The sequence below is a fragment of the Lepidochelys kempii genome, chromosome 10 (genome assembly GCF_965140265.1).
Source record: "Lepidochelys kempii isolate rLepKem1 chromosome 10, rLepKem1.hap2, whole genome shotgun sequence".
NCBI lineage: Eukaryota > Metazoa > Chordata > Testudines > Cheloniidae > Lepidochelys > Lepidochelys kempii.
Window position 1 is genome coordinate 81,904,345 of NC_133265.1, and position 14,325 is coordinate 81,918,669.

At 40.6% G+C, this 14,325-nt stretch overlaps 1 protein-coding gene across 5 annotated transcripts in view; it reads left to right on the forward strand.

Annotated features, from left to right (window-relative positions):
- The window catches only part of GLCE (glucuronic acid epimerase), a 110,662-nt gene that overhangs the window by 22,368 nt on the left and 73,969 nt on the right, over positions 1-14,325 (forward strand). The window contains exon 1 of one of the 5 annotated variants that reach the window (XM_073304484.1): positions 9,193-9,546. The exons of the other annotated variants lie outside the window; for them this stretch is intronic. The gene's annotated coding sequence lies outside the window, so the exon portion shown is untranslated. Of the gene's footprint in view, positions 1-9,192; positions 9,547-14,325 lie in introns of those variants that run through there. 5 annotated transcript variants of the gene reach the window in all.

The window sequence follows — 14,325 nt, forward strand, 5'->3', positions numbered from 1 at the left end:
GGGCTTTAGGCACTGAACTACCATTAATGGAAAGATTTCCTTTGACTTCAGTGGCTCTTGAATTAAACCATTGGTCATGGTTTTACAGGTGTTCTGATTGCTTGTGTAAATAGGAATGAATTCCCCTGTTACACATATATATTATTAAGCCAATTCAACATGGCCTTGAAGCAACCATTCTGCAGATAATTTAAATGTAGCTTTCAGACTTTTTTCTCACAAACGCCAAATGCTCCTGTTCCAAAATGTTAGTGTTTATACCTTGTTTTCCTTGTGTGTTCTTGCTTTGCCACAAGTAGTGCATTCATTTTGAGGTGGAGGTTCGGGTACGCAAGATGCATTGAAATTGCAAGACGGCAAACCCAGGAAAAAAACTGAATTGATCAGAGTTTATAAATGTTAAATGGAACTTCTATCACATCATCTTGCTACTTCTGCAAATAAGATTCTATCCTGTACTTACTCAAAGCATCATGAGATTTATTAGAAAATATAGACAGTTGTGTAACTGTCTGCAGAGATGGAAAAGATGTTATTGAAAGAGCTTCCCAGAAAGCTAAAGAATTTAATGGTGGTTCTTCTGTTGTGTGTGTAGCAAATGAATATATTTTTTGTTTTAAAAAAAAGTGTAACGTAGTGTAGTCAAAAGAAAAATGCAGCTAACATTTGAGTGACTAGCTTATTGCGGTCAACCTAACTTTCATATTCTGTACTTGGTAAATAAATATTTGAGGACAAAGTTTGTTAGCAGTGCTGAAAATCACTCAATAATACCTCATCTTAGCTTAGTTATTTCAGAACTTTGTGTTTCACTGTAATGTCTCAATCTGTAGGACTAATCCTTTCTTGCCATCCCTACTGTTTAATGTAGGCTTTTTTAAATCCTAAGAAGCTTTATTCCTTTGTAAGGCTTTCAGAAGTCTCTCTCTCCTTAATGATAAATGTCAACAAATTACATCAGGGTATCTTTGACAACAGCAAGGGAAAAGTGTAGTTTTCAGTCTTTGGTAGGTTCTGTTTTACAGTATAGCAACAAAGTAAACTAGGTTGCACAACATTTACAGCAATGAAGGTAATGGTTTCTGTGAGATCCCTTATTCTGCTGTAAGGGGCAGAATAAGGTTACTGTTTTTTAAAAAAAAATAGTGTATTTCTCTGTTTGCATACAGTGCTGACCGTAAGTTTGGAGATATGGTCTTCACAGTCTCCCTATGTACTTTTCTGCTGGGATTTGCCATTGTGCCAGTGGCTGATAGCAAGTACCCAAAGTTGCATGGTATACAGTCTGGCACTTTTCCGTTCCTTGCAATTCTTCTAGTTCTGTTCCTTTCTTTCATGGGTCATGAAGACTTACAAACCTCTAAACCTTTTGAGGTAGGTTAATAGTGTAACATTTGTTCTAACAATGGTGGAAATGGAGAACCAGAAAGTCAGTGGAAGAGCAGGGAATAAGCCTTGTCTACATGGGGGGATTTAACCTGACTCCAACCTCTGATGTAGCTGCACTCACTCAAACTGCTAATGACAGTGAGTACTACTTACTTCCATCTGTGGAGCTTAGTGGCTTTGCCTGTTTGTGTTGGCGGTGCTACCTCATGGATAAATGGCTTTGGGGTAAGCTCCCAGTATACACCAAACTTAGATTATTGTAGGAGTCGTAACTCTACTTATTGAAATGTTAAATTGCATAAAGAGATTTACTATTTTTTTCATGTGAATCTTATTGTATGCATGAAAGGATTGAAAAATTCACTCACCCCGGTGAGTACAAGTCTTAATATAAGATTCTGTGGATTGAAACCTTAATTTAAAAGAAAAATTGCTGGCCCTCTGAATGTGAGTGGAAAGTAAACTGATTCAGTGCTCCTTTTGGCTCCATAGCCCTCTCCAGTGCTGCTGCTCACAGCCTTATTTAGCATCAAAGCAAAAACTGTCAAGGCTCTGGTGAGTTTCATTGCTGTAGTTCAGAACTCTGAGGGCAGTGGCAAAATGGCAAATCATGCCAATTTTACTCTGTTTGGAAAATCTCAGATTTGTAGGAGGTGAAATTGGACCCCAAAAATGGAGGTGTGGGGAAGACTACACGAGCAGAGGTCAGCCCACTAGTCAAAAGGGGGTCTCTTTTTTCAGCAACTTGCTGGAGGAACTGTCAGCTTATCAAATGCTTATTAGCCACAAGCTGATTCCTTATTAGCCACAAGCTGATTCCTTCTGGATCATTAGCTGATTCCTTAGCTGATTCCTTATTAGCCACAAGCTGATTCCTTCTGGATTCTCAGGATTAGGTCTGGGAACAGCACCCTGGTAAGAATTCAGTCATCTTCTACAGCAACTGGAGGTCCCAGTGAGAGCCTGGAGTATTTTCATTACCACTTCACCTTCCTGGTCAGACCCACCTCTTGGTTGGCCTCTGCTAGGTGTAGGTTGCAGGTTAGCAGGTGTCTGGTAAACTTTTAAACATGGATTTTGTGTTAAATGGAGCTGTATCTCAGGTGGTCATGTTTTTAGAGTGTCTCTAACTTGTGGGAAAGCTTTAAAACCTATTAAGATTTAAATTTAGAAAACTCTTCACAGGTCTGGGAAGTTACTCTGTATTTCAGTACTCTGTATGTAAAGGTGTGAGAACTTATATATTGTGTAAACACTTAATTCTTGTTTCTTGGTTAATTTAAATGTAGTGCTAGTTCTTGAGAATTTGAACATCTGTTTTTTGAAGTGTGGAGCTCCAGTTACTGCATAACTGAATACTGTGCTTAATGGATTAAGTAGTATACATGTCCATAGTGGGTTGCCAGGATGGCTCCGAGCTTTCATTGGATTTTTGGTGCTGCTTTTATAACTAGCAGTGAAATTCCAACTTGACATGGAGTACTTCCTGTTGGCATAATGATTAATGCACAGTCTAATGCCTCCACGTACATGAATCCTATGTGGTCATGTAAAGTAGGTCACATTTTTAAATCCTAATTTTATCAGTGCCATTTTATAGGGATAGCAATGTTCTAAAAACCTCTTAACACAGAAAATTGGTGCATCAAAATGAAAAAATGTAGATGTGCTAACTGCATTCCACTTTCGTGAGGGAGATCTAGAAGAAAAACTTGCTATCCAAAAGCTTAGAGATTTAAGTACCTAAATATTTTTCTTTAATGTATTTTAGAGCGGAAAATCTTCCCTGTTGTGTAATGCTTCCAAAACCTTGAGCAGCTGCAGAATTTTATATCTGAACATGGAATGCTTTAGCTGTTTAATGGCATAGAATTTTTCAAGAATTTACAGCATTTTCAGTGTACTCATAGCATGTCTGCTCCAGAGCTAGATTTAAAAAAAAAAAAAAATTTCCACCGATCAATAATGTAATACTCCTGAAGTACTTCAGTTATTGCTCCCCTTGTTATTGGAATGGGGCCATTTTAGCATGGCCCTCATCCGGAGATGAACAAATTTGATAGTCTCAGTGTAGGATTAACTTTGGATTTGTAAATCACTTTTAAACACTTGTGTTTACAAACCTTTCAGCTTTTTTTATCAATCATTTGCCTTTTACTGTACTCTCCAAGTTCTTAAATCCAAATTGCAGTAACTGGTACACTTTTTTTTTTTTTTAAAGGTTACTTTTAGTTCTGGAATATTGACATTTAAGTGCTATACTTAACAAATCTGACAACACAGGATTTAACAGGTGTTCATGTGGGACTTCATGGTGGCTGCAGGAGTAGAATAAGACTTTTCTGTTCCAAAACCCTATCCCATATATGAGTGCTATGAGCATTATAGGGCCTCTGACACAGATGAGCTATTCATATTTCATTCAACAGAGGAGTGAAATATAGCTAAGAGTGAGGGAATAGATAAGCTATTACCAGCAGGACAGTGGGGTGGGAGGAGGTATTGGTTCATATTCTCTGTGTATATATAAAGTCTGCTGCCGTTTCCACGATATGCATCTGATGAAGTGAGCTGTAGCTCACGAAAGCTTATGCTCTAATAAATTGGTTAGTCTCTAAGGTGCCACAAGTACTCCTTTTCTTTTTATTGGGTGGTTTGTCTATTCACTGAAAGTGAGGCAGGTACCTTTTGAATTCTGAATGAATTGTGCTTGTTCATGAGTCATAGTGAGCAGTCTCCCTCCCTAGTTTTATCTTCAACCTTCAAATGTGTTTTGAAACAGTCTGCTGTGCAAGTAGTCCATGCTCTGCACACATAACAGTATGAAGTTATATGAGCAATTGTAGATCAATAATTCTTAAACTTCAGGTAGCTGTAGTCTTAAGCATCAGTTATGGTGTTTTTTTTAAAGCAAGAGGGTGAAATTAATGTCCTACATTCTGGCCATGTAGATTTTCATACATAACTGCAGTATGTATTCAGTGTGAATATACTGCACCATTGGACTATCCTTTTCCATTTCTCGGAAGATAGTGGAAGGCAATTATACTAACAGGCTAACTTAGCACTTACTGTCTCTTCACATGCTTTCTTAAAGGACATACACTTTTCCCCAGAAAAGTGTAAATGTTCAATACCCAAACAAACTTCAATTAAAGTCTGAAATTTAATGGGTGTTGACTTGAGGCTTAAGAAGTATGTGGCTGTTTAATAGTAACATGTACTAACTATACTTCTCAGCTGACTTCCCCACATGTTAAAAAATTCAGTGATTGTATTGCTGTGGAAACGAAGAGTAACTTTTTAGTAGGTCACTTCAGTTGACTGAGCTACAAACTAACAACATTTTAAATGCATATTAGTCTACTTGATGAATAAAACAAGTCAGCAGTAGCTCATCCTTTCTTTAAAAGACAACTGGATTTGTAATGTGTGGACGAATAGACAGAGTTCATAAGGTAAGATGATTTTTTCACCACAAAAAACTGCAAAAGGCATTTGTAGGTGCTGAAATGCTAATTTAAGTGCCATCTTGCTCAGATGTGAGGTCATTTGACTCTCAGTAGGAACGTGTCCACTAAACAACTGTTAACTAGTTTCCCACATGCTTGACTCGCTAATAGAAGCTTTATCTGACATTTAAAATTGTCTGTTAAACCAAGCTTCAAATTTCAGTCTGTTCTTTAAGGCTTAGGCTTTCAATGCTGCTTTCACACAGCCTTGTCGAAAAGAGTGTCTCCAGCATGGACCTTAAATTGATATCTATAAGGGCACGTCTGCGCTACAGGGATTATACTGGTGTAGCTGTGTTGGTGTAGCTATGCTGGCATAGCCCTGTAGATGTGGTCTACACTGACAGAAGGATGTCTCCTGTTGGTATAGGAACACCAACTCCCTAAATGAAGCTAGCTATATCAATGGAAGCCCTTTTGGAGAGCACCTGAAGGTGTGAATAACCTATTTATTTCAGTGGGTAATATTGTGAACGCCAGTAATGCTTCAAATGAGTAGCAACAGATTTCACAAAGTATGTAAGAGCATATTTTGACGTTCAACCCAGGATTTTCCTGAAGTGAGTGTGGTTGAAGGGCAGAGGGAAGGTTGGGCATGGGGTGTGTTGAGTGGGTATGAAGGATTTGCTTGAGGAAAGGAAGCGTGGTAGAGGCCTACACCTATTAATGGATACATCTTCCAATATGTATGTGCAATTGGTTTTATTTTCCTAAAAGGGGCTTCACTTTCAACAATTTAACAAACACTGCTTTGAGGTCATGTGGCACCTTAGAGACTAACCAATTTATTTGAGCATAAGCTTTCGTGAGCTACAGCTCACTTAGCTCACGAAAGCTTATGCTCAAATTGGTTAGTCTCTAAGGTGCCACAAGTACTCCTTTTCTTTTTGCGAATACAGACTAACATGGCTGTTACTCTGAAACCTGCTCTGAGGTCAGTAATTTCTTAGATGACTTTCCTGTCCTGTTCAAATGCAACACCTGGTTGAGGAACTGTGAAGTTGGATACCAGGATACCACTAGTGTTTAAATGTATTGAAACATTCTCTACGCTACTCATTCATGCTACAGCACTTCATGCGAGTGTTGACCCTATAATATACAAAGCTTTCTGCTATGTATAGACCATGTAAAGATGCTGACTTATTGCTAAACACTAGATTAAAAGAATGCATTTAAATAAGTTTTTTTCCTCAGTAGCATGCATGTAGCTTCTTACAACGGACTTTTAGACCACTTACTAATCAAGTTGGCTTTTAACACACCTTAGTGTATTTTTTGTCTTTCTCCAACACAAGGTTTGCTTTTTTTTTTTTTTTTTTCAGTTAAAGCAACATTTATATAATCCAGTCTGTCCTCTCATTGTGTAGTAGTGCCCTCTACTGGAATGAACGTCAAAGCTGCTCAAGTGTGATCATTTCCCTTTCTAGAGACTGCAGCCAGCAGATAAAACATAAACTACTGCAGCGAAACAATTGATATTGCTCTTATGTTATCTTCGTGTATCATGAAGGAACATCCAAGCATGTTTGAGTGCAGTTTGATCTGTCTCTCTCCTCTTAATCATGTATTCTCAATTTTATTTTAATACGGTGCGTTCCAGTTCTAATATTTTTAACGTCTTTATTTGCATGCAAATTAAAAACACACTCCAAATAGCATCTCCTGACAGCCCATAGAGGCAAAATGGGTGGTCATTCTGCCTTTCACAAAATAGATGCCAATTAAAAACTAGCACAGCTGCAAAGTCTAAAAACCATACAGTGCTGCCATTGTTGGAAGAAAGTCCCATCTCAACCTCTAAAGCTGAAGTAGCCTGACTAATGCTGTTCCATGGAATGCTGGGATTAGAGTCAACCGGTTTCAGATTGGTTTTGTATGGAAACTGACTGAAACAATCTCTGGAATATTCTTCCTCGTGATTCTGTTGCTCATAGGATATGAGTATACAGCTTGAAGGAGAGGAGGCATTGCATATGACAGGCATTTCTACTTTCTAATCTAATGTTTAAAACCTTGCAGTTCACTCCAGTTTAAGAGTAAACATGTAAGGATTGATGAGCTTCACACAGTGAATTAACAAACCCTCAAAAGAAAGGAAGACTGAGTTATACTTTCCAGATATCTCTAATATGTTTGGGTATCACAGGGAGAGTCCCATAACCCTTATTTCCTCTCTAGTGCTGGTTGCTAGGTGTGTTCTACACATGGGTGTATGTGTCATGTGCCCAAGTCTGGAAATTCTAACAAGCAATGTCCGTTGGACTGCATATGCGCAGTGGATCTCCTCGTGCTCCAGAGCATAAGAGGCAATGCGGACTAGTGTGTCTCCAATTCCTTCTTACTGCCACGTGGTCTGAGTTGGAATCCTGTGTTCAGTTTTCTCCAGCTTTTTTGATAAAACCTATAAATAGTTTTTGCCTGTTAGTTTAGCTAGAGTTTTATAGCATAGTTAATGTAGCTTGTTGTCACCTGCTGGGGACTCCCTCCTCCAGGAGTCCTGGAACAATTTTTATAGTGGGGGTGCTGAGCCATTGAACCAAATTGTAAACCCTGTATATAACTGAGTCCGCTTCAAGCCAGGGGTGTGTGGTAGCAACCCTAGTTCCAGAACCTGTGCTGTCCCCATGGTCTGGGACTATGCCCGGAGTCCAGGGGTTCAAGAACTGCATCTCTTGCCCTTTCTCCTTCTTCATCAGCAGCAATCAGCAGCACTGCCTCTACTTCTTGGGTGAAATGCATATTTCTGCAAAGCATAATATGTCCTTCGTTTCCACCAAGAATTCGTGAAACTCATGAGCTTCACCTAAGGAAATATCTGATGGAGAAGGCTCTGAGGCGCCTCTGATCCAGGCCAGGGAGACTCGCCCTATCCACCCTCCCAGTGCATTGGCCTCAACAGACAAGCAGCGCCCCTCCAAGCTTGTGCTTAAAATAGAAGTCTTCAATTCCTAAACCCAAGGACTTTTCCTCCAGGGCTTCCCATGAGAATAGGGGGCACTCTAATGGTTGCAAAGACAGATCTCTGTCAAGGACTGTCAACAAGAGACGCAATCCATCCCCAAGTCTGTCAAGGTGGGTGATGAGCCTTTGCACGTGGACCCTAAGGGACCGACACCACTGAAAATCCCCAGACTGGAGGGTAAAGTGTGCAGGAAGAAAGATCTGTTGGTGACTCCAGCACGGAAGCATAAGGACAGCCATCCACCGGGTCCATCTATGAGCATGGGTCTGGATTTGTCATCAGTACTGACTTCACCTCACTTGCAGGGCTTTCCTCAGGTTTATGTAGTCATTCCATATCCAAGTGATGTCAGACAATGTCACTATGGTCTTTTACATAAACAAGGTGGAGCAAGATCTCTTCCCCTTTGCCTGGAAGTAGTCAGGCTTTGAAACTGGTGCATCAGAAACCGCATCAGTGTCCAGGCCGCATACGTCCTAGGTATTCAGAACTCCTGAGCAGGCACTTCTCTGCAGACTACGAGGGGGAGATCCACCACTGTGTCCTGAGCGAAATAGTCTCTCAGTGGGGAATGCCTCAGTGGGACCTCTTTGCATCCAAAACAAACAGAAATTCCTTAGTAGTACGCCAGAGGAACCATGGGCCAGAACTTCCAAGCCAACGCACTCCTGTTATCAAGAAAAACTATCTCAGATATGCCTTTTCTCCCATTCCCCAGCTTTCACATGTCCTACGAAACATACATCACAACAGGGCCAACATCATTCTTCTCTCATCCAGTTGATCCAGGCAGGTTTGATTCCCAGAGCTCCTGACAATGTCAGCCTGCCTCTAATCCAGATTCACCCCTTCCCAGACCTCTGAACTCTAGATGCGGGTGGGGGACAGAATCAGACACCCCAATCCAATTTCACTCCACCTCGTTGTCTGGTGTTGAGATGGGCATCTGAAATAGAATGCTTCTGCTCAGCACCCGTTACAGGCTATCCTTACTCCTTATTTAAGTAGGAAAGATTCACCAAGGACCTAGCTAAATGGAAGCATTTCTCTGCCTGGGTGCAGCACTGTCAACCTTCTCCAGTCACTGCAGATACTCCAGTCGTTTTAGATTATCGCCTGTCTCTAAAAAAAACCAAAACAAACTCAAGACTTTCTAGTAGCTCGTTATGAGTCCACCTCGCAGTGATTAGTTCCTTCCTCCCACCAGTAGATGGACATTCTGTTTTCACCAGCTCAGATACAGTACTATTCATGGGGGGGGCTGATCAGGATCTTCCAGCCAGTGGTCAGATCTACACCTCCGTGGTCCCTCAGTCTTGTCAACAAGAGTTCAGATGATGATCTTGTGTCAATAAGATATGTGCCATGCCCCCACCCAAAAATTGATTTTTTTCTTTTTTTTTAGTGGCTATCATTTTGGCGGGAACGGTCAGTGAATTGGGAGCTATCGTGACAGACCCTTCTTATGGTTTTTCACAAGGAAAAGGAATCCCTTTGCCTCCATCTTAAATTTCCCCCCAAGGTTTCTTCTGAATTCAACATCAACCAAAGTATTCACTTACCTGTCTTTTTTCCAAGACCCCACACTTACGGTGAAGAGACTTCACTTCATCATCATCTGATATGCCCTGGCATTCTACCTGCAAAGAACGAAGCTAGCCGTAGCAGAAAGATTGTGAGGTAAAGCTGTAGCCTTTCACAGAATCTTTAAGCGGGCTTCTGGGTGCATTGTTGAGTGCTACAGGTTAGCAAACATCCCGCATCCTGACAGTGTCACAGCTCGCTCCATGAGAGTACAGGCCACCTCTACAGCATCCCTGCAGGAAGTCCTGATACAAGACATACACAGGACTGCCTCCTGGAGCTCCATTCACACGTTCGCTAGACATTACCTGCTAGCTCAGGCCTTTGCTGGAGATGCAGCAGTGAGATCTGCAGTACTGAAAGCATCTTTGTAGCTGGGTTCTGTGCACCCCCCCGCCCTCCCCACCCCACCTCCCCCACCCAGAAGGGGAGAGTTGGACTCAACTCAAATCATTGAGCATTTAAAGTGACTGAAAATCAGAATGGAAACTAAGTCGGCTAAAACTGATGCTTAATTTTTTTTGAATGGGATGTGCTTACTTCAGCTTAGCTACATGTGGCTTCAGACAATTAAGAACTCCTTCTCGTTTGATATTTTTCATTAATATTAGTGTAATCTTGATACTGAGCAGTTAATTGGGTGTCATCCCTACTTTAAATACCATATTTAAACTGAAAAGAGCTTTTAATAAATGACACAAATGTCAATATAAAATTCCATGTGTTCTCAATGTAACTCTAAAGGCGTCAGCCTTCCGGCTTCATCTCCCCCACCATTCATTACCTGATAAGTACTCTTTAACCTTTAAGTCTTTTGTGCTATTTGGATAGCCTTTTAGATCAAATCTTTTCCATTACAACATTGCTGCCTTCACATTGATAACGCAGGGGACCAAAATACCATCCTGTTCATCTGGGAACCAGTAGAGTTTTGAAGTTATTGAAAAGTAATCTGTGTGCTCTATTTCAGTGGTTGGGCAAAAATGGAGCTGGAGGAGGAGAGAATAATGCAGAAATTGGGGGATAAGAAGGAGAAAATTGAGAGGAATAAACTCAAGTATTTTTGATAGTTATATATCAAATATCTAATTTAAAATATACAGTCACTATTTCAATAAAACACTAGACATTGCCCATTCCTTAAAAAGAAAAGGAGGACTTGTGGCACCTTAGAGACGAACAAATTCATTTGAGCATAAGCTTTCGTGAGCTACAGCTCACTTCATCGGATGTTATAGTGTGTATGGTAACACCCATTGTTTCATGTTCTCTGTGTATATAAATCTCCCCACTGTATTTTCCACTGAATGCATCCGATGAAGTGAGCTGTAGCTCATGAAAGCTTAGGCTCAAATAAATTTGTTCGTCTCTAAGGTGTCACAAGTCCTCCTTTTCTTTTTGCGGATACAGACTAACACGGCTGCTACTCTGAAACCTGCCCATTCCTTATCACTGAAAATGGATAGACCATAAAATCCATATGACGGAGCAATGAGAACACTGAACCTTGTTTATGCTAGCACTGTAGAGATGCTGGGAGAGAGAAAAGGGAATACTGATTTTTCCTAATTCTAGACAAGGCCCAGTGCTATCAGTCAAATGCTATTTGAATATCACTAAAATCAACAAGAAGGTGCAACAGGAAGCCACGTTGACTTCCGCTCTATTTAACAGGTGATAAAGTTCCGAATAAGAGGATGAAAACACCCAAGGAATAGCTTGGTTTACAGACTTGCATGAGGGTGCCGCAAACAATTGCAGGTTGTTGTTTTTTTTTTAAGTATGTAGTGGTGTCCCTTTAAACAGAACCTTTCTACCTTTTTTTCTCCTTTTTTAAATTGAGTTTGATGGACCATTCCAGATTTAATCTAAAAATCAGATGTCTGTAGGTCATGTCGGTTCTAGGAAGCAGCATAAAAATTCTTCATTGACCTAGTTAACCCTTTGGCATAAGGTATTAGAGCTGGGCAAATTGCTGATACCTTACTGGCTACATTGACCTGCTCTGACTCTAATAGAGTTCTTCAGTCTAGGAGAGAGAGGTAGAACATGATCCAGTGGCTGGAAGTTGAAGCTAGACAAATTCAGACTGAAGTAAGACATACATTTTTAAGTGAGTAGGGAATCCGCTCTGGGAATTATTTTGGGGGAAGTTCTATGGTCTGTGTTATGTAGGAGGTCAGACGAGATGATCACAGTGGTCCCTTCTGCCCTTGGAATCTGTGAATCTGTATGCTGTCTTCAGTGTTGTGTTCTTAAAAAGAGAAGCTTCATAAGTAATCAAACAGCTTGTCTTTCCCCTACTCAACTCTTCCTAGTGTCCAAAATTGTTTTTATCCTGGTATGAGTCTTTGAGAAAAAATTGTCTCGAGTGAGCATCTTCAGCTTCTTTCTGGAAGAATGTGGAGCTGATTGGATGAGATACACACTCTTACTCTGGGTAAAGCTGCATGTCATGGGGCAGATTGTCTGGAATTAGGGATGTGCCAGAATTGGGCATTTAGTTGCAGTGAGCATAAATGTTGACAGTGTTGGGGGTTAAAAATCATATCAGGTATTATATTTCGATAGTATTCTACCAAGGCTTATTCTGTGATAAAATTCTGTTCTTTCCTGTTTAACAGACTTCAGTAAAAAGACATTGAGGCTGACTGTCTAAAACTTCCATATTTGGATATTCAGTTATAATTTGGAAACTAGCATAATGTTCTGTTGTTGCAACAACTATATAAGATACAATAGGGTATAACTCTGTAATCTGTTAATACTGATTTGGAAATACTGAAATTTAAGGCGGCGAGTCCTTTAACCATGCAAGGCATATAGTAATGGCTTACTAATACACGTCCTGTAGTATCCTATTACTATATTGCAATAACTGCATACGCTAGCTTCAGAACTGTAGACAAACGCCAAAATTTAATTTCACAGCTGTGCATTGCATTTTTCTGTAGAATGCTTTGAAATGAGAAATGCAGAAGGCTGCCTCCAATATTAGCTCCCTTACCTTGTCCAAATTTGTCTTTCAATACTTGTGGTGCTCTTGTCCATCTTGACACATGAGTTCAGTTGGCTGTTGTATCATTTCAACTATAGTTGTGTTGAATGAAGTAATGCTAACATTAGCTGCACTTTTCTCCCCCTCACAGCTGTCAGTGACACAAAAGGCAGTCAGTGAACAGGATTATCTGATCAAGGACGTTAGAAGTCCTTGTATATGCACTTATGTCAGTTATTTCTGAGTAGCAAGGTCAGTCCCAATTATAAAACATTTTATCTAGTGTCATACCTCTGCGTATTGTTTAGCGATTAGCCATGGTTCGTGGCCTGAAGAGTTCACAATCTAAATTAGAAAAATGAAGGGGGAGGAGAAAGGGGGCAAGGACTAACACAAATAAAAATAGTTCACACTAGATAGCAGAATCATAAAGGTAGTTTATTTGTTAGTTCATTCCTCATTTGTACACTTCTGAAGTGCAAGGTCTGTAATGCAGGGACTTACTGCTATTTTAACAGTGTTGTAAAATTCGATATACTTCCATGGATGTTATATCAAGAATAAAGAGGAGATCTAAAATCATCACGTTTAAGTGCCTGACCTATTGGTATCGCTAGGGAAGGGTCTGGTGCCCCAAATGTTAGGCTTCATCGGGGCACACCTTGACAGGCAAAAAGGTTGTTTTTTCAGTTGAGTCAGCAAGAAGTGGACTTGGTGGCAACTTCCTACTGCTGGACAAATAATTCCTCTAGTTTCCTGTCCCTGCAGAAAGTTACGGGGATACCTGGGATTCACTGGCCTTGTCTAGTCTACAGGGGAAATTCAATCTGATCTACGCAGTTTGAGTTATGTGAAAAGCGTAACTCAAATTGACGTAGCTTAGATCGACTTACTGCAGGGTCCACACTCTGCGATGTTGACTGGAGATGCTCTCCCGTCAACTCCCCCTACTCTTCTTGATCTGGTGGAGTACAGGAGTTGATGGGAGAGCAATCTGCGGTTGATGTAGCGGGTCTTCACTAGACCTGCTAAATCGACCGCCGAAGCATCGATCACAGCTCGTCGATCCCCTGTTAAGTGTAGACAAGCCCACTGACTGTTGCTATAAGGAACTACTGTATAAAACTCACTTATTAAAGTGGTTGCTGTTCCCATCTTGAAGCTGAACAGTACTAATAGTAATTCCTCCATCCTGATAGGGAATTGGTGTGGCATCATTGGCAGTTCTCTCTTGGCTTGTACTTTGTCACTGGAATTCAGTGTGGAAAGAGTGCAAACTGCAGTAGCAACTAGTTGTCAGGAATGCGAAGAAGGTGGCGAGTAACACACTTGTGCATTTCAGATTGCGTATCTCTGAGAAACTTCTGAAGACAGTGACAGAATTAGGTGAATGGAATTGTGATAGTGTGGCTGTCAAAATAACTGACTGCTATTCATGATTACTTGTTAGTCTCTTTCAAAATGAACAGTGATCAGTTGCTTTTGTTTCCGTTCACCGCGTGAGATGTGGTGGTACCCAGTTCAGCCTCTTGATACTGTGTTGTATACCTTCTGAGTATGTTCCCAAAGAACCCGTTCTCCATATTCACTAAACTCTTCAAGATCCTAAAGATCCATGTAAGCATAATGCTCCACAAGACTCTATTCTAGTTTGGATGCTTGCTTGTTGGATTTGAGTGTTTTATGTGCCTCCGGGGAGGTGTCAGTTAGTGTTCTGAAACAATTTTATATTGTTCGGTTGTGAGACCTAATACAATGTGCAGCTGGAATGTAGAGGAATGCTGGGACTATAATTTGGGATTAAAAGGTAGCTTGGGATGGAGATGTGAATAAAAACCAAAAGGCTCATTTAGACTTACTGTGGGCAACACCTGGCT